Source organism: Chroicocephalus ridibundus, chromosome 8 (assembly GCF_963924245.1).
Source record: "Chroicocephalus ridibundus chromosome 8, bChrRid1.1, whole genome shotgun sequence".
Taxonomy (NCBI): domain Eukaryota; kingdom Metazoa; phylum Chordata; class Aves; order Charadriiformes; family Laridae; genus Chroicocephalus; species Chroicocephalus ridibundus.
The window spans coordinates 9,701,921-9,729,253 of NC_086291.1; the positions used below are offsets into that span (position 1 = coordinate 9,701,921).

Genomic DNA, 27,333 nt, shown 5'->3' on the forward strand with positions numbered 1-27,333 from the left:
CCATGTTAACCAAGGCCCCACACAGGCTCTTATCCTGGACAAGGAATACTGCCTTACACCGACTCTGTTGAAATCCTTCAGTTCCTCAAAGAGCCGTTTAGAGACTGCGTGTTAATATTCAGAGCTTTCTTGCGCGGAGGTACCAGTGCCCTGGGCAGCTTCGCAGGAGGGCAGCGGTGACAAGCCAAGAAGCGTAACAACGGGGAGGTGAACGCTGTGGAATCTGGTGGCAGCGTATAGGAAGGGAGGAAACTAGTTGCGATTTCCCGTCAGATGGACTAACCTCGCTCTGCACGTCTCTGCTGGGAACATTTGAAGGCGTTAGGCTGGTTTCCCTTGAATTTGATGGAAGGTGGAAGTTCATGTGGTTATGTTCCTATTTGGAAAGAGGTGGCTTTGGCAAGAGGAGGAAGTTTCTGTTAACGTTCCTATTCAGGGAAAGGCTGTGATGTAAACTCAAACTCCCTCCTTACTGTGTATCGGAAAAGGAGCTCCTTCTCCAAACACAGATCCATAGGAAAACACATGTTGCTGATTCCAATGATCAGGAAAAGCTTGTATTTTAGTGCTGTTTTCTACTAAACTTAAGTGTTCAGGATTCCGCAGGCTCTAAGCTTCTCGTCTGCTTCCATTGGATCCAGAGAAAGAAATAAGGAGGCTTTGCCAAAATTTGGCTGAAATGAAGGAGATACTTGATTGAGTCTCACCAAGGGGCCGGCAGAGAGGAGGTTGGGTACCAGTCCAGTATGGCACGGGCACCAGCCTACTGTTAACAAACTACAAACACAATTGTGTTGAAAATCTCTTCCTGCTGGGTGAGAAAGGGAAATGAATACAGGAAAATAAAACTTGAGTCTTAAAAGGGAAGGGGCTTTGTTAAGTGCCGTCTAGTTACAGCCTTGGATCGTTGTAACTGTGGGAAAATGCGATGAGACAGTGTACCCAAGCACATTTGCCTTTTTTTTTTTTTTTTTTTTTTGGTTAATTCTGCACTGTTGTGCATAAGCAGGCAAAGATGGATTGTCCCCTAGTTCTGTGCGTAGTATCGAAGAGAGCTGGATTTAATTGTCCTGCATTTATTGTACAAAAGGAATGAATTACGAGCCACTTTACAGCATCTCCAGTGAAAGTGATTATCATCGCTGCTCCTCGCCAGAGATATAACTCTGTCAAGCAGGCTCCCTCCTCTCTTGGGTTCCTCGGAAAAAGCTCGTGAATTTGCTGTCTCCTGCCAGTGAAAGCTCAGGGTGAAACACAAAACCAAAAGCTGCCAATAGCTATATATTCAGCTCAGATGTTGTAGGAATTTCTTATTCCCTTTTTTTTCACTTTTTTTTTTTTTTTCCCCTCCCCGAGTGGAAGATCAGTCAGGATTTTTGGAGCATGCAACTGAAATAGTGCAGCAGAATGTTTTCCCAGTTGACTGCTCTTTTGATTTTGTAGGTGAACTGTGTGGTTGAGGAGACGTGGCTGTTGGCTTTAATTAGGTTTGACCAAGGCTCGTGCACACTTACAATACGATTGGTCGCGATGCCATGGAAAGGCACCCTTCATCCCCCCCACGCCCAACCTTATCTCATGGCTGTTTTCACGCTGCTCCTCCCTGCACCGTGTGGATAACCCCAGGAACAGGTTTAAGCTGAGGCGGATGTACAAAAGGAATGTTATGGGCTCTGCCTCCGAGACTGTACAATAACTCATCTGCAGAAGAGCAGGGAGTTTTTCTCTTTTCATTTTCTTTTGACTACCGCGGCGTAATAAAGGACAGCGGGATGAACTGCAGGGACCGTAACACTGCCTGCCAGAAGGATAGGGTTTTTCTGGGGGAATGCTCCCCAGAACATTGCGGAACAGCAGCTGCCGGGGGAGACTTTGTGTTGGGGTTTGTTTAGATCTGCAGAAGTATTTTCAGTACCTTCAAGAGAGCTGGGTCACGCTGTGTGCCTTGGGGAGCTGTGGGTCCTGTGCCCTCTGCTAGTAGGTTTCTTGTGCTGCCTTGCAAACAAACATGAGATTCCCGTGTGCTCACAGATATTTTTGTGCCTGGGACAGCCCAGATAAACAAGTGAAACAGCACATAGATAGAGATAACAATGTATACACAACTGTGTAAACTCTTACAAATGGGGGCCTTTCTGCACCCCTCCACATGAACAAATTTCACATGGATTGATCGACAGGTCTACAATTGCCAGAAAGTCTGTTCTTAAAAAGAAGAAGAAGAAAAAAAAAAAAAAAGCTATAAAAATCCCCGGACTCTAATGGCACTACCAGGTAGCATGTGCAATTCATTTAACTACGGGTCTACAAACGTGTTAGCTCATAGCTGTGGTAACACTCATGGCAGCAGTCCCCAGGCTGAAAACTGTCCTGCTAATTAGTAACAGCTAAGAACAGAGGTTATGGGGAGTGTCATAGCGACAGGTCATGAATTAGGAGAGGAGCGTTTGTGGTCACGTCTTCTGTATGCGGAGAATTAGTTTTGAAACAATCCCCTGTGTAACTGTGCTCATGCATTTTGGAAAATCAGCTGCTTAATGCACAAAGTAGTGATGAGTCCTTCACTTCTTCCGCTCTGTCATTCAACTGATTTGTTCGCAGCCCTTTGACTGTAAGTCAGAGGAGTATCAGCAGCAACAGAGCAACTTCAGGAAAGAGGAGCTGGAAGTTCACCTTATCTTTTGCAGGCTGAAAAGATTGTCTGAACGTTAAACAGAGTTGCTGGGAAAAGTTGTGGAGTTAAACGGCTGGAGGAGCCTTCCATGGGACCGGGAGTCGTGGGTGGCCACTTGTCCATCATCCGAAAGCGGGTCAGAGTCTTCTGGGAAGAGCTGGATGACAGCCTTGTGACAAAATGGCCCTTCACTCCAGAATGGTGCTTTTTGTGGGAATATAAGGGACAGGTTCTCCAGGAGGGGAAAAAAAGCACAGTGCAGTAGGATCAATATTTTATGCAGTGAGACTTCTCACTTTTTTCTTTGCAAATAGCTATTTGCCTGGCGGTTGCTAGATTAATTTGGAATGTGGGAATCAGAAGTTTATGTCCATTCCTGATTCTTGAGTTAACGGAAGGAATTGAATGCTTGATTTCCTTTTGGAACAATTACTGCAGGAGGAGGACAATGATGGTGGAGCATCCCCAAGAAGAGCTATTCTAGAAGCGTTATCGCGTAACAGCTTATTGCGTGGTACCTCTCATGGCCAATTTAATTGGATGGCGTTGCTCTTAGGATTCACTACGTGCAGATCCCAGGGCTAGATTTTCAAGTACTCAAAATCTTGAGACAATTTGGCTCCTCAGTCAAACAGAAGTTCAGTGCTCGGTAACCAGAGCCTCTGCTGAGGGCTGGGTTTTCAAAAGGCGTGAGCCCTTAGCAGTTTTGGAAACCTGGCTGAATTTCAGTGCGAGCCTGTCTTTAGAAACCTTTTATATCTTCATTGAGCACAAAGGGACAGACTGTCTTATGAGTTTTGTGCCTTCATTAGGAGGAACCGAATCCCGTTGATTTCAGCGTGCGTTCTGGCGGGGTCAGACCTCTCCAGCGTGTGACGTGTTACCACCATGCTTTAAAGCACTGCCATGGCAACGAGGGCAGCAGCCCCAGTGGCAGAGGAATGGGAAATGGCGCGAGGTGAAGAAGGGACATCCTCTTCTCATTGACAGAGATTTCCCCATAATAGAAAAGGGGAAAAAAAAGCTTGATAAGTCAAGTGGCTTGATTCGTAAGTGAACTTACTCTAAAGTAAACACAATGCCGTATGTGTCTCATTTGCCAGTGAGATCATCTGTTTCTTTGTTAGGGAAGAAAATGTGTTTCCCTTCCAAGCCCAGGGCCACTCAGGCAATTTACATGAACAAATAAAGATGAGGTTTAGCAGCACTAAATAAATAAAATACAACTCTAAGTGGCCACCAAAGAACAGAGCTGCTCGAATGGAATAGTGCTGGGACGCGAGCCAGGTGGCTGCTGTTTGCCATGCCTGCTTACGATTCCCCATCCAAGCACTGCTCAGATGCTTCTCGCTGAGGTCAGGTTTATGGCTGTAGCAAAACATATACTGGGAGATAAACAAGCTATGCTACAGATGAACAGCAGGGCAGGGAACATAAAGTCAATCTGTGCCTTAGCCATGCTCTTTGCAGAAAGTAGTTGGGCTCTTGCCAGAGCAGCATGGATGGAGGCTGACTGAGGCAATGAATATTCATCTCTCGGTAAAAGAGATGGACAGCTTGTTTCCGATGTCTTGTACCAGCTGCATCCTGCAGTTGTTCATTGTATTGAATGGAGTCATTCCTCATTTGCTCCTCTGAGATCAGGATCTGGCCACCCTTTATTTCGGTGCTTCTAGGCGTGGAGCAGGTGCATAAAATATTTTGCACATGGGGAAAAATCAAAACCCTCCACCCCAAAGCTGCATTTCATCGTAGATTTGGCTAACGTGTAAAGGCTGTAAGTGCCGTTGGTTCATTGCTATTTCCTCGTTGCATTAAGAACTGGTGTGAGTAAATATCAGCTGGATAGGACTCCTTCTCCTTCCGTTTCCAACTTGGACTGCAGGACTGGCCACTGTGAGTAGGGTACCGTGATATCCCGGGTGTCTGTAGTACAGCTCAGTTTGGGAGTGAAACTGATGCACTCAAACAAATCTTAACCTTATGTAAAACTGTTACCAGTCAAAATGCCTCGTACCACTCCGGAAATAATCACTCCTATGCGCTGCTCGTTATGTAGCTTTCCTGTGTCCAGGTCTGATATGGCGTCATGTCCAGGGCATTAATCTGAGCAGAATCGTGTCTCTTTGTTCTGCAGTCATTACTTTTGGCAATAGCTATGTCTTAGCTCCACCCTTAATGCGGGAGGGCTGAGAGCATGGGCTGGTTTCTGAACAGATCCTTATTTCCACTGAGTGGGGGAGATGAGTCACTTTGCTATGAACAAGTAGCTGAGCTAATGCAGAAGAGGTTCTCTGGTCTGCTCGGGAGTGAAGGCCCTAGCACTTACAAATTTAGGCTGGAGGAGGAGAGGTGCTGCAGGGTTTAGTGTCTGTTCAGCATGCATGAACACAGCTGAGTGATGGAAACTCTGCAATGGAGAATTGGTCCTCCCACCCTGTCCACTGGAAGTGAGATGTCTCCTGCTCCTGTCAGGATCTCGTGTCCACAACTGAGCAATCTGTTCCTGCAATGGATTTCTCTCAAATGAGTTAGTTACCTAAAATGCAGGTGTTTCATCAATAGCCAGCAGAAATGAGCACCTCCAACGTTACTTCACCCATCCTGGTACAGTTCTTAAAGCTGCCAAAACTGAATTTCTCTGTTTGCATTTCGCTGCTTCCTTTGACAATAGCGGAAGCCAATACAACTATCTTAAACTAGATATCTAATGTGTAGATGGCTAATGCTGTGTGGCATTAATCTCTCCAAGAGTACTCTCTAATCTGAGTTTCTTCTGTACTCGTGGTTGTCCCTGACTTTCCACTCTAAAAGTCACTCTGTGCAATCTGAGCTTAGGTCAAAGGCAATTAGCGAAATGCCAAATTCTTCTGTCAGTGTTGTAGCTGCAGTGTTGCTCAAACACTCTCAGGACTTCTTACGATATATCCTTGCCATGAGGGAACTGCTGTGCAGGCAAGCTGCGCTGGGGCTTCCTTGAGTTCCTTTATGTCCTTATTTATTTGCTCAAGGTTCAGGAGGAAGCCTGGTTTGACAGCCCTCTCAAACCTCTATTCAGTTACATACAGAATGTTTAAATAACTAATTTTAGATCCCATCATTCTCCGCTCCCTTTCTTGCCTTCCCTGCCCCATCTCGTTTGTGCATTCACTCCCCCACACCTCCCCAAAAGGTGAATTTAAAAGAAAACAAACACCTAGAGCATATGTATAGCATTTGACTGTGTTCATAAGCTGGAATGAACCTAAACTGCATCAAAGTGTTTAGTGATAGGGACTTTTAAACCAATGAAATCTTTCAAAAGCTGAGTTGCTATAATCTGAACGTAACTGATGTGGAAGCTGTGGGCTGTAACCTGTGTGCAGGGCAGGAGTTGGATGAGAATATCAATGGAAAAGTCAGTACGGTGCTAGAAAGGCCAGTGCTTTGCAGATGGATGCGTTTGGCCTTTGGGTTTCGCATCTGTCATCCTCAAGCATTGCCATGAATGCATATTTGAGTTATAGTTACTCCTGTCTGTAGCTAGGCAGATGGGATGTGGTTGTTCAGTGCTGTTATTAGAAGTATTCTTTATATTAGATCACTGTTTTAAACGCTAAGACCTAGATATTCATGCTAGCTGACTCCAGGTACTTGAGTGAGGTAATTATATTAGTTATTCAGACATTATAGGATTTGTCATGCATATCTCAGGAGTAGGAAGTATACCTCTCCAGAGAAAACCTCATCTCTCTCAAGAGATTGATCTCACTCTCAAATTGTCTGTCTGTCTGCATTGACTATAATGGAGCCTAAGTAAAGTGCTGTGGGTAAATACCTACAGATAGGCAAAATCTGGGCTGGGAATTGGTACATCCCAAGGACCCTACGAGGGGAACAAACCAGCATAATTCTTCCTAGTTGACACGTAAGAGACTGAACTAATATGCCCAGAGCAAAACAGAAAGTCTGTGGCAGATTTAGGAACTGATCGTGGGTGTTCCAAAGCCCAGTTACAGCCTTAACCATTTGCATGCCATTACCGCTGCGCACGGCTGACGTTTTACACCCCTCCAAACAAAATATACATTTCTAAGACATTGTTAAGATGTCTGTATATTTGTATATATGTATATATAAATTGATGTTAAGATACACCTGCATTTCCTGATGCCGTAGTTACCAGATGTTATTGAAATACACAATTTTTCACAAAAAAGGCTGTTAGGGCCAACCCAGCTTTGGCTGATGTTGGATTGGAAATAAATCCATTGAGAATTACTGAATCCAAAGACCTCCCCTGGATCAGGAAGCCCCTGAGCTGCAAAAGGCTGGCGGCTGGCAGAGGGTATCAGGGAAAGGATCCCTGGTGTTTGTGCTCCTCACTAGACATCTCTGTTGGTCATTGGCAGTGGTGAGACGGTGAGTTATACGTGCCTTCCCGTGTCATCCAGTACCTCTGCTCTTACGTTGTTATGGTAGAAAATATTTAGTGTCTGGTGAGCTCAGCCTAATCCTGATGGACCCTTCCCATGTCCCAGAAATCAGCCACAAGTCGACAGCACAACTTACCCAGAGAGAGCAAGAAGAGCCTGGGTGGGCTCTTGCAGCCTATGAAGGAGCATGATGCAGGAATCCAAACTTCTGTTCAGCTTTCCAACAACTGCGGTGCCATGGATGCAGCCAAGGATCCAACATCGAGAATCTCATGGGATATTGTGATGCTGCTAAATTTAAAAGAATAAGACTATTTTTAGCATAAACAGTTAACGGTGTCCCACAAATCATATTGAGAGGCATGGTTCTGGTTATAGATCTGTAACACATTTGCCATGATAAAAAGCAGAGCTGCATCAGGTGATCTTGTTAACGCAATATTTGTACACTTGGGTAATAGATGCAGCTGTGGCTAAAAAAAAGTTTTAAAAAAATAAAAATCAGCAGTTCTATTTTACTAGCAATTATTCATTTATAAACTGTAGCAGAGGAGTAGCTAGAATCAGAGGCAAGATCTGCTAGTCTGGAGGTCAAGAAGGACTATAAAATGAGACACATGTTCCACTCGCAGGACAGATGTCCTTTCCCCTTTGCTGACTCTCCTCAACACCTGCTGCACTTTAGATGTATGCTTACCTTCAGCTTGACTTCCTCTTGACATAAACATTGCTTAAAGTTTAACATGTGCTCACAAGCTTTGCCAAATAAAGATGGACTTAGGTGCGTGCCTAAAACTTTCCTTAAATTACCCTTCTAAATAGTTTCTTTTCAGAGTCTTGAGAGAGAACTTCTGCTGTCAGACTCGTTGATCTTGATTTTCTAAGGGGCTGGGAGACGCTGGAAGCGCAGACCCTTCTCAGCCTGGTCACCCTGGTGAATATTTCACTTCCATGATATGCATTACTGCTGAGGGCCAGGTTCTTAGCCAGTACAGCTATCGTTGGCTATAGTGGGCAGCTTGGTGTGGGGTGAGCCAGTATTGGCCCCAGGTCATTGGGGACACTCAGAGGGTTCACCGCAACCATGGATGATGGGACTTCTTACGGCACTGGTTTCTGGCTCCCTTTGGCTCCGGTCAGCTGTTTATGCAACTCGAGTGGTGTCTGAGCTAAACGAAAACGACTGTGGGCCCTGAAGTATTTTGAGTTTGGGAAACGTGGGGAAAAATACGTGAAGAAACGTACTCATTACTTACCTCACCTGTCCAGTCCCCAGTAGGTCTAAGGATTTACAAGGAGCTCTCCCAAGATTAGACATCCTGGATTTTATGGGGTTGAGTTCAGCGGTTTGTGAGATCGAGCAGGGAGCATTCAGTCCTGAATTTGTTTCAGATACTAAATTTAAAGTCTGATGGGGAACTTGGGGATTATTACTTTTTTTTTCTTCTGAAGAGTTTTATTTTTTTTACAAACTGAAAACAAGGCCTGGTGCATAAAATCCCAGGTAATCATTTTCTCTTAGAAAACATAATTTGCTTAAAATTAAAACTATTTATAGGCTTAATCTGGCAAAATTATACTTTTCGAAGGAAGTTCACTTGGAGTTTTTACAATCCTTTACTGGGATACCAACGTGAGCAGTTCTAGTTTGCAATTGTAGAACGATCTTTTGTCTTGAACTTTGATTTTACAACATCATATATAAAAAATTAGTTCACAAGTGCACATCAAAGGCTATTTTCATCCTTTTGGGCCTATAAGATGCCATTGGCTTCTAGAGATCAGCCTGGTTTCTTGGCTCTTCATTATCAGCCACGTGGCACTGTTTAGTCAACTGCTCCCTCCTGTGATACATCCAAGAGAAGCTCATGCCTTGGAGAGGCCCAAATTCCTACCATCTTTGAAATGCGACTTGTTCTTCCAAGCTGGACCTGTCTTGGGTCCATTGGGCAACGTCCTGGGAGTTCACTTAAGGAGTTTTTCCAGTAAATGTAACTATTGCGCTTTTGTCTAGATCACGTTTGAAGAGGTGCGTTCTGCCTCTCCTTCCCTTTGAAAGAGTTATCCATGTCCCACTTGCAAGATCTCTGGGAGGGTGATCTGTGACTTAGATTTGCTTTCTTCAACTGAGACAATCCTAAACTCAGACCTGCAAACCTGAGAACCTTCAAGCTGAGAGAAGCTTCAAACTTAAATCTAGAGCCAGCTCTTGTTTCCACAGGTGATTCCTGAGGGATGCAACAAGTACTCCAGGTTGTAACTGCATTGTACAATGTCTCATTGCTCTGTGGGAAGGGAAGTGGCTGAAACTGAGGTCCAGGTGTGAGTTTGGGGCCATTTGCAGGTACTCATCCAGGTGCAGGTTGTGTGGCCAGTGGGGTTGCCGATACCTTTTCAGGCCTGTGAATTCCCCTCCAGTAAATGTGCTGCAGCCTCCAATTCCTGTGCTCACTTTCGTCTCTGCTCCCCTTGTTGTTGGCCTGGAGAGATGCACTGGGAGCATTTAAAACCCCTTTGGGATGAAGCCTGGTAGCTCTACATCCAGCAGCCTCTGAGCAAGAGACCGCAAGCAGTGCATCAGCTCCACTGAGGTAGGAGTGGAGCCACCACCAAGGTGGTGGTGGTCCTCCAGAGGCAGGCTGCCCAGCCTCAGAGGCCAGTGGTGGGACTTTGAGTGAAGGGAGATAGATGGGACTGGATGAACCAACAGCAGGGTGGCCTGGGAGAAGTAAGGGCTCCATGGAGTTGTGATGTGTCGTTCGGGATGCATTGGCCCCACACCATCAGGCGGTGTCAGGGCGCCAAGGGGACACAGTGCGAGGCCCAAAGGCTCACGTCTGCTGAGACAGAACATGAGAATCCACAGTGGAGCCAGCCTCTCCCCCTTCCCGTTTCTTCTTCCAAAAAATGGCTAATGTAAATAAATTGTCTGTTCACATGTGTTTTGGCATCTGAATGGAAACACTTGTCTGTGCACCCCCTGTTCCCTCCCTCCCTCGCCGCTTTTGCTAAATGAGCCTTTCTTCCTCAGCCTCAGCTCAACCTGGAGTTGTTGTGTTGGTATTTCCCTCCTGGACTGATAATCAGCCGAAGGAGCGGGCTGTAAAGCTGGTGATGTATACCAGCCCTAATAACGCCCGAGAGCTAAAAGGTCCCCAAGCCCTGGTTTCTGCAGCAGATGAACATTGGGCAGGGACCCAGGGACAGCCCAAAACCTGTGTGTCAGGCTCTGCTCGCCTGGGTCTCTGTAGGAGCTCAGACTTGTTAAAAACTCCTCCCTTGGTGCTAGCAAAAGTTTGGCAGTATCCGTGGTGCTTCCTGGAACACCGGTCTTGCGTGGAAACTCTTGATGTAGCTATACCTTAACATTACTGATAGTAAGTTACCGAAGGGGAAAATAACATATATTTAATAATAAAATTTCATTAAATCATAATACAAATAGGTTATTGCAGAGAAAAATCCTCATACGAATTCATTTTGACCGGGTCACTCCAACTTCAGGTTGTTTTGCAGAGACCAGGAGAAGAGAGGTGGTAGGTCCCATGTTACAAAATACTTCAGATGCTTCCAGTTGGAAAAATAAATATTCAGGCACTTAAAATACACCTTGTTAAAGGAGGAGATGGAAACATATTGTCATCCTCCTCACGATGTGCATTTCCTGTGCTGCAGGATAATCAGCCACCGAGACATCCTTAGTCTTGTTGGATTATTTGCGGCGGCACCTGCCTGAACTTTCTCTCTCCTGATTAACATTTGATTAAATCCACTTTTAAAATGCCAGCATGACCGCAGCACTGGGGGTGGGGGGAGCACTTGCAAAGAGCGTTGTGCTCTCCATCCTGATTGCATCTGAATTAATTATGCTAAGTGCAGTGACAGGAACAATATTGATGTAACAGAAGTTTATGAGGTTGATGTGGTCATTCAGACAAGAGGGCTGTGAGCAGCTTCACGTGCTTCAGCGGTGGCCTCCCATGAGGAGAAAATGTCATCTCATTATTATTCGGATTGCCCTGATTTTGGGTAATTTCTTTCTGGGAGTGAGGTAGTTTTGGAATCTCATTAGCTTACCAATATTTGCATGTGTTAATAGAGTTCTTGTTTTTAACCTTCCCTTCCTTCCTTACTGTTGCAAATGGGAGTTTGGTGAAAATCAGGGAGTTGGGTTAGGGCGCTGAAAACTTTCTAGATGGCGTTTTGGACCTGCTGTGCCGTCTTCTGTTTGTGGACCCCTGACCCAACGCACGCCGTTGTGGGAAGGTGTTTCCTCTCCCCGTGGACTGGGGAGCAGAGCTCCTGCAAAAACACGGGGGTGCTACCGTCTGCTCAGCCCTGCCTCGCCTCGTGTGCCGGAGGGGAAAAAGTCCCCGTTTTATCATAAGGATAAATAGCATTTATCTGGTATCGTTTTTTACCTGCATTTTATACTTAATTGCCAGTGCCTCAAAGTTTGGCAAAGTTTCCTAGAATCATAGGCTAGCTTGGGTTGGAAGGGACCTTTAAAGGTCATCTAGTCCACCCCCCCCGTGCAGTGAGCAGAGACATCTTCAACTAGATCAGGTTGCTCAGAGCCCTATCCAGCCTGACCTGGAACGTTTCCAGGGATGGGGCATCTGCCACCTCTCTGGGCAACCTGTGCTAGGGTTTCACCACCCTCAATGTAAAAAATTTCTTCCTTATATCTAGTCTAAATCTTCCCTCTTTTAGTTTAAAAAACAGTACCCCTTGTCCTATTGCAACAGGCCCTGCTAAAACGTTTGTCCCCATCTTTCTTATCGGCCCCCTTTAAGTACTTAAAAGGCCAGAATAAGGTCTCCTTGGAGCCTTCTCTTCTCCGGGCTAACAGCCCCAACTCTCTCAGCTTGTCTTCATCGGAGAGTTGTTCCTGCTGTGTGAACCCGGGACCAAATCCCGCCAGGAACAAACATCTTAAGAATATAATCCGTGTTCAAGTACGGTTATCTTCAGCGGCAGAGTTAATGGGCTCCCTTTTCAGCAGGTTGTGGTGTGGTGGAGGGAATAGCCACGAGCTGTGCTGCACACAGACATCCTGAGGTCAAAGCAGGGCTTCTCGGGTAGCGTTTGGCAGCTCCTCATAGAGGGAACAGGAAGCCATTCCCATTGGAATGGAAGCGTGCTCTGCATTTGCTAAAGCCTAGGACCTCCGAATGCCCACCTCCGCGTGGACTGCTGGATCAAGCGGAGAATTGCATCCTCAACAGCAGTTGTATTTCATATCGTACGACTCAGCCATAAAAATCCAACCTTGTGTTACTGCCCTTGTACTGACAGGCATTGGCCCCAGTCCGGTTAGTCTACCGTGATGGTCTTTAATAGAGGATGCCATGAGTGACTTCAGCTTCTCTGAGTCTAATACACAACAGATAAGTGCTTGGAAATCTTATAAAAGAGCTTTAAAGCAGTTTTCTCAGGCCTAACAAACATCTGTGTGCTGTGTTGTGGTTTTTTTCTCCCACTAACAGGTGTCTGTGCATGATTTGCTTAAAAAAAGTCTTTTGCCTTCCAGGCAGCCCATTATGGGGATGCAAGACAATGAACAGATATTTTGTCTTGCTCTGGGATACCTCTTTCTGTTCTTCCGAATCCTGTGGCCCATTGGTATAAACATAGCTTTCTCTGGAAACTACACAGAAGCTCTCCTATGAGTTTATGTTTTGAACCCATAACAAGTGAGGAAAGGAAGAGAGAAAGTTGCTTTTTTGGTTTTTTAAAAAAAAAAAAGTATTATTTTTTTTTTCTAAATGAGTAACAGAAAACTGTTCTCTCAAATATTTTAGGTTGTGGGGTTTTTTCCCCACTTCCCTTTCTGAAAAGGAAAATGAACAGTCCTATAACTCATTACAAGAGAAACTCAGGGGAAGATTCTTGGGAAAGCTTTCATGGGGGCAAAGGGAATATCTTTCAAGACTTTTCCTGAAAAATGGCCTACTCTGTAACACCTGTGCCTGGAATTAAAAATGAATGATGCTTGTTTGTTTAAAGAATTCTTGGAAAATTCATTTTCAGGGCAGCTGCAGATTAAAGGTTGTTCTTACTTTTTAAATTTTTTTTTTTTTTTTTTTTGCGTAGCTTTGCTGTTTGTTTGCTGTAGGCTCATTTTCCTTTCTGCAGCTTCTCTCTCGTTGCTGCGATGCCAGCTGTGTTCCTCCCGTCACCTTCTCCTGACTCAGACAAAAGGTCCTGCAAGTGGGAGCCTGGACCTGCTTTTGTAGGGTGATGCCCAGTTTCCTCCTGCAAATCTCCGCGGTGACTCTACATTTGTTTCACCCTTTTCCCATGAACCCAGTGAACTCCCTGGACTTCTATTATAATTTTGGAAGGGATTTCGACTAGTTCGTTGGTTTGCTTTGGGGGTTTTTTTTAAAGGGTTTTCTTGCCTGATTGCTGGAGGCTGAATGGGTGAACAAAAACATCTGGACTAAAAAAAAGAGGAAAACAAGTTAATAATAGTCCAGATAGGCTTGGTTGTTGAGCTTTGAGTCTGTGGCAAGTAGCTGACTGTAGCTGTATTAAATTACCCTCTGCGAGTATCTAGTCTTCATTTGTAACCCAGCCTTACAATTTGCTCCGTACTGATTCTGCACCCAGTCCCCCTCCCACAGTTCCCATTTTGAAACATAAGCCTTTTACTGATTTTTTTTTTATTTTTTTTTTCTCATGATGGTGTGGCTGATAATAAATTTTACCATCATTTTACCTCTCAAAGGGGCCGTTTGTAGATTGGTCCTTACTCTTGCTATATTGTCTACAGGTATTTGCCTCCTGCATAGTCAAGCAGTGTGTTGTGGCAGTGGGTAGGTTGGTCAGGGGATATTTCTTTCCCACTGGCGATAAGAATTATTGAAAAGAGAAGCAGTAAAAGAGAATAAAGCAGGTGACATGTCAAAGCATAATTACTGCGATTGATGCTTTTGCAGTATGAAGGCTACATTACCCTAAAAAGATCTCTTGGATCTCCTTTGGAGGTTACACGTCTGCTGACTATCAGGGTAGCAGTTTTCAGATTTATCACAGACCTTTTATTTGCATTAATAAGACAGCTCCACTTCATGAAATGGTAGAACAGCACGTCATGGCATATAAAGAAGTTGCTAATCTCTCTCTTGCTTGGTTTTCCAGATTGGGTAGTTGAGTAGTTCCATCCTTGTCTGAATTAAGAGTGAGTAAATGCTGCCCATCTTTGTTTACTCTATACTGTCCTGAGGCTTGAGATAGCCACGGTACTTTCCTCCAGCCTCAAAGCTGAAGAGGTTTCATGACCTGGGCGACTGTCAGTAGGACATGAAAGGAAACTGCTTCATTGGGAGGAAAAGCCTTATTTTTCTGTATGCTTGTTCTTCACTGCCGGTATCTGGACCCGTCTATCAAGGCTGCCCGTGGTTGAACTCTTCTTCACTGACTGGGAAGCCTGAGGAGCCTCACTTTGAAGCATCTAAGAAGCATCCAACATGGTGCAATAATTCAATGTGAATAACCTAAATAAGGCGCCATAGTTCCTGTGTGTCTGATGCTGGGATCCCTGTGCCCAAACGCCCTAAAGGGGATGCTCTTCCATGGAGACTTGGTTTAGTTCACGGGAGATGTGGGGAAGGTTCCCGTGCTGGCCACAGGTTTTGGGCAAACCAATTGACTGCTTCTCTTATCAGAAGGGCTGAAATATTTCTTTTCTGCCTTGGCTTTGGGATGTGAACGTGCATTTCTAGTGTAATCCAAAGTTGTAGGTTGAGGTTCAAGGAATTACTGTGGTGTAGCAGAGTAATAATTAAGAGGCTGCAATGTCCTTATTTTACATGTGTAAGTTCCCAGTACAGGAGATGTGCTGAACCTTTTTAAGCAGCTTTATTAAAGGACTTAAAACTGCAGGTGTCCATTAACTGTGGTGTGTATTCTGGTGGAGTCTCTATGTCTGTGCCACCAGAGGAAAACTCTCCCTGCGCTTTTCTAAACTCCATCCAAGACAGTGGTTGGAAATCAGTGGAAATGAATGCCGTTATCAGCCCACACTCCGGATGTTGAAAAGCAAGATTTCTCTTCCAGGGAAAGAAATGTGTTTATACTCCAAGCTGAATCAAAAAAAAAAAAAAAAAAAAAAAAAAGCAATGTTTAAAAGGGTTTGGAACAGAAATTTCAGCCTGCTCCAGAATGAACTTCAGTGGAAACCCCACTGTGTTTCCCTCTTGAGGATGACCGAGCACTGCCAAGCTTTGAAGATAGCAGATTAGCCATCGTGCAAAGGTATAACCTGTGGAATCATTTTAACATTGATATTAATATTTCCAAATAACATGACAGTCAAAAGTGAATGCTATTCAAAAAGTAAATGAATGCTATTAGAAAGAAATTATGAAAATTCGAACAATGATATCACAGTGCCCAAATGATTGAAACAGAATTTTCCCTTTCAGTATTTTTTTTTTCAAAACGGACATCTTCTGCAAAATGTTTTGAAGCTGAGGCAGCATTTCCCAGAAAATACTGCTTCAAAAAGTTATTTTAATTAGGCAGATTCAATGCACATTATGAAAATGAATAGTTGCTTAGGTTTGTAAGAGAAAAGCAATGTGGAATTTAATAGCAGAATATTCTAATGAAGTGCATCTTTTAATCAATAAATTACTATCGTTCTGGTTCACCATCTTTCTCCACCTCCTCTAGCAGCTGAGTACCAGCTGGGTTGGAAATGCTCTTGTTGATATAACTGGATGCAGACAGCTAATTTGGTAGTGTTTTCACCTACTTTGTGCTTGTCTTTATCTTTACTCTCATTTTCTCATGGCCTCCTGCTTCAAACCATCCCCTAGATGGCAGGACAAAGAGAGATCTGACGAACACACTTTCTTTTGTGGGTTTACGAGGTTGAGTAGCTAAAGGATTGTTTTCATTACTAACATCCTGCTGTAGTAAAAGATCAAATTTAATACATATGACAATTGTTATATTATTTAATCCACTGTTTGCCTTCTAATTTAGCTTGAGTTTGCCTTGTTATTTGGTATGTTAGAGGAAGGCTACAATTTAGCTATTTGGCACACCCTTATCATCACATGTACTTTCATATCACATGTTGATGGAGCCTCCAGCTGTAAGACGTCACGGGATAGCGATCTCATCAGCTTGTCCTAGCTGGCTGGGCGGGAGGATGCATCTGGTGTCAATTCTGTCAGATCCCTCCATCACAGTTTGGCAGATCTCTTGGTTTACGGGAACACAGGTATACAGGGTGCCCTGTGCTGTGCCAGGGAGACAGGTGTCTGGGTGCTGGGTCCTGCGCTTGGTGCGTGGAGATTACCGAATGGATGCATGTCTTTGGGGATCTCCGGTCAGGTGGTGGTGAGCTGCATCTGCGCGAGTTTTCTGGTTATCCAAGAGGGTACCTTCATGCAAGGCCTGCTGCGATATCGTTGGAGAACAGGAGAACGGAGTGCTGTATCCATGCAGCCTTCGGGGAGCAGTTCCCAGCATGGACCTCCCCAGACCCGTGCCCGCCTGTAATACTTGGTGCAGGATAAAGCAGGGCAGGGGGTGAGCTGACTGGTGGATGACCAGGTGCATGGTGCTCAGGACATCTGCTTGGCCGGTTTCTGTGCAGCAGTGCACTTGTACCCTTCGAGGAGAGAGCGCTGCTGGGAAGCGCAGAGCGATAGCTTTTATGTGGCTTCAGAACTTTGTGCATCTGACATGACTCAAAGCTTAGGAAAAGCCACCAGACTGTGTGGTAAAGACCAGAAGTGCGAGCAGCATGTCTGGGGAAGTCGGTTCATGGATCCTGTGTGATTCTGGGAGACTGCTTTTTATTAAACTGTTTTTTATTATGCTCGTTTGCCAAACCTGAGAGCAACAGAGAGATTTTCCTTTCATGCTTGAGAAGGCGTGAGAAAGTAGAGCCAGGCATTGCGCTGCTCATCCCAGAAGGGCAAGTCCCATCTCCAGCAGCAGGATATCTAAGTGAGCTTTGCACTGTATCTTCAAGGGCAAATCATATGGAAGCCTTCCCCTGGCAAGCAACCCTACAGAAGAGTAATTTATGTGTAAGGTCCCTCTCAGAGCACTGAGCATCGTCCAGACCATGCCTGTCTACTGCTGGTAAGAGAAACTGCCATGGAATAATCTGTGGCATTGTAGGACTTGATGAGGTTGGTGGAGTTTGTAGCTTGATATCATGAATTGCTAGAAAGGTTTTGAGTGGTGCTGACTTTCCAGTTCTTATTGTTTTGGAGTCTAATAAACCACTTTTGTAATTATAGGCAGGCAAATTCTGGGTCCGTTGAAGGAGACTGAGCTCCTGGGTCACTATTCCTGAGTGCTGTCCTGGCTACAAACCAATGGGCAGCGGAGCAGCGTTCCAGCTCAAATCACACCCAAGTCTCTTATGTGTGTGTGTGGGTCATGGTGGTGTTTTTTTTATTTAGTTAGATACGAGAATGTTTTGTAAATAGCTGCTAGGATCCAGGATAATATTATGGTGTTTTCTTTGCTTTTTTTCTGGTTTGTTTGTTTTTTTTTTTTTTTGTTTTTTGTTTTTTTTTTTTGTGGTGGACAAAATGTTTCCAGTGGCATGTTAGGAAGAAAGTCACATTGCAGAAGTGAAGATATGATTATCAGACTCCCTTTTATTTTGAGGATAAGCAGGATTCAGCCCATCAGAGGCAAGATATTTGCATGTGGCCATTCCATTTGTGTGCCACACATGTGATCAATTTAACCAGGGGAGGATTTAGGCAGGGTGGGGAGGCCGATGTTTCTTGTGACATGTGGAATGTTAAGCCACAAAAATGCAACCACAAAATCAGCAGATTAGAATTCCCATTTGTAAGGAATAAATAATCATTATGGTGAGATAGTCCACGAGGGATTAACACGGCTGCTTCCAATTCTGTTGCTCTGTTGTTCGATGTGCTGTGACTTTTTTTCCATGCGTATATCTCCCTCTTTTTTCTTTCCTTTGTATTTTCCTTTTTTTTTTTTCCTTTTTCCTGGTTGGTATTCTAGTTGTCACAGTGATTTATGGGAGTGAATGCAACTTCGCGAGGTTTGTCTCTGTACATACCTCTTGTTTTTCTTCTTGCTTGTAATTATGTTATGCACCTGTTGTTCCCCATCGGGGCCCACGTGCTCGGAGAACCGATGCTCACGTTGCAGTTGGTTTGCTCAGTTTTACAACATTTGTTAGTCGCATCTGATAGATCTGTTCTGGCTCTGTGCCGAAGAGCTGCCTGGCAGCATAAATCATTCTCGGAGTGAAGAGAAGAGCACGGTATCTATTTCAGGTTCCCACCCACCAGAGCCTCATAAATCTACACAAATGTTTCAAGAAACAGGTTTGATTGTTTAGAATGAGCTAATGCTGCAAAGCCCTTCTTAGTCCTGAACTGAGTCTGGGACTCTGACTCCCCAGGCTTATAGGGTTAACTTAGATTTATAGGATATGTCTACATCGCTCTTAAAAAGCAAGCTTGAGAGCAGTGGAGAGCATGTTGGCTTCTCAGCTCCACAAGCTTCTCATCTACAGCGAGGCCTCCCCGACCATGTGTCTTGGTGCTGAGTACCTGATGTCATGTTAACTGCTCTGTTAACCTGCCTGGCATACGCAGGCGCGTGTCTGCATCCTCTGATAGGAAGTCTCCAAGCGGGGGTGTTGAAAGCATTCCCCAGCCTTTTCTCAAGCCGCAATGTGTGTGTATCCTTAATTTGCCCTTTTCGTCCAAAGACTAAAGAGGAGGCATAGGCTGCTTTATCAGACAGAGGAGAAAAATGTGCATTCCTGGGGATGACCTCAGGTGCTCTGAATTGCCGTGAGAGGAGCCTCTCTTCTCCACTGGAGGGAGACTGGATTTCTAACTTAGACCTGTAGGAGGTGCGAATGAGGGAGGTGGTGTTACCCTTTGCGAGCCTTCAGGGCCATACAGGGCCTTTTCGTCCAGAGTGAGAAATGACCTGGGGCCATTTGTAGCTCACAGCTCTTCCATGGCTTTCTGTTCCAAATTAATAGTCTAACTCCATGTTTATGGAGTTATCCTTTATCCCACATAGATCCTATCTGGTTTGTCCTGAGGTATTCACTCTGGTTTTTGTAGATCTCTCTTCTGTGCTAAGGGAATCCTTGGAATGTGACAAAATTCTTTGGCTTTCAGAAGTTTTCTGATCATCCCTTGATCAAAAATTTACTTGGTGGCGGAGTATCTCTGTTCTCAACATTTTACCAGTGGACAGATTTTCTCTTCTAATATGATTGCTGAAAATATTCCCAAGTGAGTAAGGAAGTCAGTCTTTTGTGTATCATCAAGGAATGTGTCAGCAGTTCCATAACTGTCACAGCTAGTTTTATAAACTTCACAGGGGACTTGGGCGGGAAGCAGGAAGAATGTGGGTAGGGTCTTTAGGTCAAGGAAATCAGCATTTGGCAAAGTCTGTGAGCGTGATTTCAAATGTAATCCAGAAGCTACAAGTCTTACTGTGAAGAGAGCAATTACTGAAGGTCTGTTTGCAGCTGCAGTGATTTCTCTGGTGCTGAAGAAGACGTTGTCTTCTTTGCTGCAGAGAGAACAGATCAGTCCTGCCTTCTCTGCCTGTGTGCCTGTTTGGATGAAAACTGTCAATGTTTAACAGTACCAAGACTTCTATTCTGCTTTTAAACTTTGCTGAAGCCACCAAATCGCTTGAAGGTCCCTAACAAAAACTTGGAGAGAACGTGATCTCAGAAGCTTCATTTCCATGGGAAGTCAGACTGAAAACAGGACCTGCAGTGAGCAGCGGTTTGATGTGTCCATCTTGTAACATTAGGTTCCCAGAGCACAGGTGTATTTAGAAAGGACCATCAGAAGTTTCGCGCACTATTCGTCTTTCAGACAAAAGAATGGTAATCAGCAATAATTCTCAAGGGCCTCCTTGGAATTCAGGATTAAAAAAACCCACCAAACTTGGTATTTGCCTCTTTTGTGCTGATTTTCCATGTAATCGTTGAGGATTTGATTTGGCAAAGTGCTTCATGCCATGCCTGACTCTGACCGTGTGAGGAATCCCGTTGACTCTAGTGAGGCAGGAGCATCGTGCTTGGCAAAGCGTGGCATGCACTAACTGGGCAGATTCGTGTGATTACAGAGCATTTCTGCGCGATTGATTCTGCAGGTCAAGTGGGGGCTTCAGGTATTTCATGCAGGCTTGAAATGACTTCACTTGTGTTGGCGGCAGTGACTTCCAAGGCAAGACGCACAAATGGTTACAGTATTTCGCTATAAGCTTTGAGGACTGGCTTTGACATTTGCTCTGGCCATGTACTGAAGGCCAGTGCCGTTTGCTCCAGCTGTAAGCGTGCAGACCCAGCTGCAATGCCAGAGACGTCACGCCACTTTGCACTCCAAATTAGTGCATTTTAGTGATGCTAAACCAAGGAGGTTTGGGCAGATTTATGGCCTTTATAAAGGTAATTTTTCTTATGAAGCTGTGAGCCTTTAAATAATGTAGGTCCTACACCAGAGATGCTAAGATTGAGGTATTTATATTTGATAAACTATGTCTGCAGTGTGTTCACTAGGGATGGACGAGGAGTCATGGGTGATGAAGCATCCTTAGACTTTGCTAGAGAGGTGGGACTATGTAGTTAGAAACCAGCTAATTGCGTCTGACCACCGGTCCCCAAAATGTAGGTGACAAAGAGAGGGAGCAATTGCTAGCTCTGATACTGTGAATGGAAGAATAGTCTTTTAAGGGAGCTTGAAGTTTTACCTCTTGTGCTGTTTATGCAAACCTCAGCAAAAAAGGAGGACATGCGGTTGCAGACCATCCCTGCTTTGGGATAGCTGTGTCAAGGAATGAAGATGCTGGTGAACCATTTTCTATTAATTGCTCTCTTTTTAGTGGATGCACAGAAAGTTTTGACACATTCATAAAAGACAAGGTCACCAAGTGGCTCATTAAAGTTATGATTGAGGTGTAACCTCTGCTTCAGCAATTCCCTAAAGCAGAGAGAGTGGAAGGATATGCTGAGAAATGCTCATCTGTGACATATGTGGTTTTTCTACTATTTCTCTCAGCACAGAGATACTGTGTAGAACCTGGGCTAGAGTGGCTGCTGGGAAAATGTCTTGCTTGTTTATTTTAAAATATAAAATCCTCTGAGTGTCATTTATATCCCTAAATGTAGTAAAAGAATTGCTGGCTATCTCTGTGCTGTAGCCTCTCCTGTTTACAAACAGATGTGTTACTGCCTTAACTGGGGATTTGGTATAAATTGATCAAAAAAACCCTCCTTCCAAAATTAGCCTTGTAAAATTCCCATAACGATTGCATGACAGAAAATTGGCCGAGTACCTCCGCGATGCTCCCCAGCCTGTGATTTGGAGAGGCGACTAGATGAAAATGTGGCCTGGCTTGTTTAAGGGTAGAGGACTCTTTCCTCTGCGTGCAGTTGTTGCTATGTGAGAGGAGCTGTGGCTCTGAGGTCGTGAAGCCAATTTTTAGGCTCTCTAGTAAAATACTTCATTACTTAAATATGCGTTGTCTTTGGGGAGCACCCCTCTCCTCTCCCCTCCTTAATATACTTCATCATAAACTTCTGCAAAAATGTATAAATAAATAAAATAATCCAGGTTCCTTTTTCTTAAACAAAAATTTAATTAAATGGAAGTTAGATCCCTTTGGAATACAGAAAAGCAACTTTAAAGACACTCTAGACATCGGCTTTAAGGATTTCCTTCCCTCTTTTTGCCTAATAGACTCCAATCCTAGGATTGTATTTCTCTGCTTCAATGCTAAAAGACTTCTTAAAAGAAGCAATATTCAAAGGCCTAACCCAGACATTTTATGGGATGTCATACGTTTTCAGCTGTTCATAACATAAAAAATAAAATAAAATACTGCAGGTTACTTTATCAAAGAGAAAGTTGATTTGTAATTCCCAAGGTAGAATTATGAAAATACCTTGAGAGCATTACAGGAACAGACATTTATGAGAAGTAATAAAATTAGCTGACTGCAGTACAAATTTGCTGAATGCCTTTGGAGGAGAAAATACGTTCCTTCCCCCACTGCCCAGAGAAAATCAGATGAAAACTGTCAGTTTGTGAGGCCTTTTCTGTGACAAATCAAATCCATTCTTTAGCAGAGTGGTGTTCCTGCAGTGTTACCCTGGGAAAATGATGTAGACCTGATCATCCTCCCACTGAAACAATAGAAAAAGAGCTAATGGTATTGACAGGAGCAGTACTGAGTATTAATAGAATTTCGTATATGGGAAAGGGGCTGTTTCCCAGCCATCTTCCATCCCCAGGCTGTTGCTTCACTGGTTGGGTTGACTGGAAGATGAAGGGGGCAGGATGGGAAGACTTAGCAAGGGGTCAAAGGCCAAACCTTCATAGGTGCCAAAGGCACCATAGAAAATCCGTAGGCCCACAGAAAATCCAACTCTCAGAACTATCCTGGTGAGAGAGCAATTGTAGAGCTTGTTCCGTCTTCTCTTTTTGAACATACATTGCACCACCTCTGTCCCAGCCCACAAGGAGGAGACCTGTAAGAGTTGGTGGGAGTCCTCTGTGGAGTTGCATGCATCCTGTGTGAGTCAGAGTGTGACCCTAAGGCTAACAGATGCCATCGAAAAATTTCAGGACCAGGTGGGGCACTGTCACTCGCTATTGCCCTGCGTATAACCAGTAAGGTGGAGTCCATTAAGATGTATTTTCATGGCATCTGGAGTCATTTTAAGGACACAGAGGGATCTCTTTCCATGTCCCTTTTGATGAGCTTTTCCAGTAGTTTTTACTTGCAACTGGCAAAATAAATAAATAGATAAAGTACCTTCTTTCTCCTTTGAATGTGTCTCACGTAGCTTCTAACTGACCGGGTTGTACCTCTCTCTGCTAAACTGATGAATCTTTCCACATTTACACGTTTTCCTAGCAAAGACGTGTATAACTGCAGTCAGTACATCTCCGTCTCACGCTAAATTGACCAAGCTGCTTAAATCTCCTGCTGTGAGGCCTGTTTCCTGGTCCTTGAATTATTCTGTTGATGTTCTTTGTATTTGTGGTTTCTTAAGAAAACAAGGCTTATGTGGGTATACTGAAAGTGGATTTATGTGTCCTCCTGCTCCCCTCCTTTCCCCTCCCCATTAACCCTTGAGTAATTTCACAAAGGCAGGAAGAGTCTTAAAGATCTGTAGGCTGCACATGTTACCTGAAGATACGCAGCCAGGAGGAGGACGGGAATCCTATTAGTGCCCTAATGAGGGAAAAGTTGGAGCGTGTGTGCTCAGCCGCTATTAGACATCGAAAATCCATACTGGAGCAACCTGCCAGAACTAGTTTTCTTGAGTTACGCTGCTGCTGACAATGCGTCTTTTGAAGGCTGGTTGCTGGAGTTGTGCGTGATGGTCATGGCTTAGTCTCGCCGTGCTCTGATACCGAACCAGGTGTCTTGTACATCCAGCCTGGGAGGGCAGCACGCCAAGAACTGGGGTCTGTGGTCACTGATGAGCATCCAGGCTCATCGTCCAAGAGCTCTAGCCTGTGTCCCCTGTCTGCAAAAGTCTCTCTCGGCACTGGTTGTGTTCCTGCCTGCCTTGTTTCAAGAGGCAAATCTGTTCAGATGGCTCTATGTCTTCATAATTCACCACGCTGACAGTCTGTCTCGTGCGTGTGGATTTTATTGGCAGCATTTTAAGAAGAACTTCCAGATCATGGATGAAAATGTTGACTAGTGTTGGGCTCTTTACCAATCCCTATAAATTTTTTTGCTAGAAAACGCTCCCATCACAGATGATTCTCCATTTTTTACAGCTGCTTTTTGAAATCTTTCAATATAGACAGTTTTGAGGTTTTTTTCTATGGATATTACATAGTTCTAGTTCTATAAGCAGAAACTTAATCTCCTTTGGTTTACTACTGTAATTTGATGCAGTTTTACCAACTAATGCTGAATAATCTCAGAAAGGAAAGCATTTTTTTTGACACTACTATTTTCTCTAATGTCATATTGACCACCACAGATGGTCTAACTTCTTTCCTAAGGGTCTTCTCTTCTCAGTGAGTACTTTCTCCCGTTTCTTCTTCGAGGATTTGTTCCAAACAACCAAAGTCAAATAAAACGGTTGGACTAGATGATCTGAGAGGTCCCTTCCAACCTAGGCAATTCTGTGATATAAAAACTGACTTAAATTTGAATTTGTTACTTTTTTCCCCCTGTATCCTGAGCACAGTTTGTTGATTTGCCTGAACTCTATAATGCCATAGGTGGTATTGGGGCGGGGTGGGGGGGGAATAAAAGGCAGGATTTGCAATATGAAGTACTTCAACAGCACAAGAGAACTGAAACCTAAACGCATTTCCTTTTCTCAGATCCGGGTTTAATCTTCATTTCTGAGTCTGTGCCTAATTTATTGCAGAATCTCTCACTTGTTCAATTAAATTTTGAGTGTTTAGCAAAATTACTTAAGTGAGAGAACATATGCCTTCAGGATATGTACGTGTTTCCTGGGCTAAATGTGATTTCCTTTTTGTCATCCGTTGATTAATCATTTTGGTTCTCCCTCTCTCTAAATCTAGTTAATGAACCAACTTTCCTTAATCCCATGTGAAACTTACTGTATGTCCCATCAATAGCATTATTCATAAATCTTGTGTTCCCCCGTAGCTAATAAGAAACAACAGTCCAGATATCATCCATCATCTCCACTATGGGCTGGAGCTCCAGCTAGAGCAAGAGAAGGAGGACAGATTACTCCACCTCAGCATCTCCGAGCAGAGTTGTTTATAAACGAGGCTGAGGTTAGAAATGCAGAAGAGCAAATTTCAGTCTTCATCTGAAACGTGTATGAAAGTAAATTATTTTTAGGCGTCACTACTGAACAGACTGCTGTTATTAACAAATGATATGACCAACATGGGTTGCAACTTCAGGCACTGACTCTTTCTAATTTTTTTTGTGACGTTGGAGAATTTTCATCATCAGATGTATCCGAGTCTAGCACTGTAGTCCTTATTTAGACCTCTTGCCATTTTTCCTCAATTTACTGCTTGCCGAATGGGCACTGTTGTGTTTTTCCGTGGTGGGGAAGCATCTTCCCCATGTCACGCTTTGTCAAAATAGCCTTTGTAGCTTCATGGAAAAGATGCACTCCATCTCCGCAACCCTGCAGCACGCGTAGCTCCAGTGGGAACACAGCCCCATGTTTGTGAAGGGTCCAGACGCTTAGTCCATGAGCATCTTCTGACTGATACCAAACTGAAGACCTGGAAGAAGACTAATTTTAAAGTTCTTCTCAAGCAGAGAGTATGGGCAGGGAATATGTTTGCTGCAAAAAGGAGGGTATTGATGAAAGGAGAATATATTTAACTCAAAGCCAGTGTTGACAGAAGAAACAAAGGATGTAGATTAGCCATGAATGAAGATGGACTGGGTGCTTTTTCAGCATCCGTTGGCTCAGGGGTAAAAACAGATGCCTTTGGGAGAAGCTCTGGGCAAAACCAGGTGTGTGTCAGCTTAATTATGAAAAATATTGTATGAAGCCATGTCTCTGGTAAAAAGCTGGATTTGCTAATCTGAAGGGCCTCTTCCACCTGAAGTACAGCCCATTTTTGAAAGGTTTCCCTGCTTAGATGGAAAAATCTGTACAGCATTCTCTAACCTTCAGCTTAAGCTCCTCCACCTCTTCTTCAGTTTCCTCCACCTGCCTTTGATGCCTACATAGCTCAGAAATAACAGAATAGAGGATGCGGTTGTCTCTTTCATTAGTGACATTTCAGCAATGGAAAATATCAGAAAAGTAGCTGTTAAAATTCCTAGGCACAGTCTTCAAATTTCTTGACCTTTTCTATAAACTATATGTGTGTACATACATATGTATAATATATATATATAGGGGCATGTATATGTATATGTCTATACCCATATATAAATTGTGTAAATAACATATACATGCAAAAGCAGTTGCAGAATATGCATTTTTCCACACTTATATATTTTGAACTTGTATATTATCTCACACAAAAAAAAAACACAACACGAAACCTCCACAAGAGTTCTTATTTCCTGATTATTAGTCTTTTGCAAATTTACTCCTTTTCAAAAGCATTTGAAAAGCTTTGCTGCTTTCCTCTCATATGGAAAGCAGTAACAAAGACTTTCTACAGAACAGCAAAATGTAATCCTAAAATTTTCAGGGAAGGCTTTTGAAGTACCCAGTGTAATAGTGCGCTTGTCCAATTTTTAATGCGTTGGAGTTTTTTAATCCATAGTGTCTTTAAATTATTCCCATCAGTTGCAGATTTAAGGTGCTCATTATTTTTTTCTTGATGCATAATGTCAGTATTTTAGATAACTTATGTTTTCCCTTTATTCTAGAGAAAATTCCTAAAAGTAACTAGATTCAATCCCGGTGCTACTCAAAGAACATAAATAAGCATAATTATGAAGTAAGTAAGAATTCTATGAAGTAGAACTAGTTCTCTTGCCTCAAAATCTTGTTTTGATGCAATGAAAACTACATAGTAACTTGGGTCAAGGGTGGCAAAGAAATAGTGGAAATATATCCCTCTCCAGTGTTTTCTGTATCTGAGAAAATCCAAAGATCTGTTACGATGTATTCAAAGCGAGCCACCTTGATTTTAAATATCTTTCAAAAGAAAATTTCTGAATATGTTGCAAGAAGAATACAGAAACCCAAGAACAAAATATTTCACATAACAACTGGCTGATCCAAAATAATTTCGCAAATACATTTTAAAACATTTGTCCTGGATAAACCAAACCAGTATTTTTCTTTTTTTTTTTTCCCTTCTTTTTTTTTTCCTGTATCGATTTGCTGAAATATTTTGTGAACTGGAAAAAGAAGCTTCAATATCCATGCACTTCTATCTGGATACTCTATGCACAGTGTATTTCCTCATAAAAGAAGAATTGGGATATGGCAACTGATTTTCCTTTTTCGTCGTTCTTCTTTATTATTCTTATCGCTTGACACGAAGGCTAAACTAGTTCATGGCTCCACTGAACGTGGTGCCATACCATGCAGAGTAAGACGTGGATCCTGTGGTGGTACGGTTTTGAAAGACTTAAGCCAGAGCGTGTCAGATTTTACAATTCATTTCAGTAAACTAATTGTTGCTCATTCTGCGGTCACAAGGCAAAGCATTTAAGATACACATATAATCATACACATTTCTTGACCTAGAGGCTTACGGGAATGAGGCCTTAATGCTGTTTACCACCTTGGGGGACATTAAAATG

The 27,333-nt window shown here is 43.5% G+C and overlaps 1 protein-coding gene across 1 annotated transcript in view; it reads left to right on the plus strand.

Annotated features, from left to right (window-relative positions):
- The window catches only part of TRABD2B (TraB domain containing 2B), a 302,432-nt gene that overhangs the window by 195,668 nt on the left and 79,431 nt on the right, over window positions 1-27,333 (plus strand). The window lies entirely within an intron of this gene.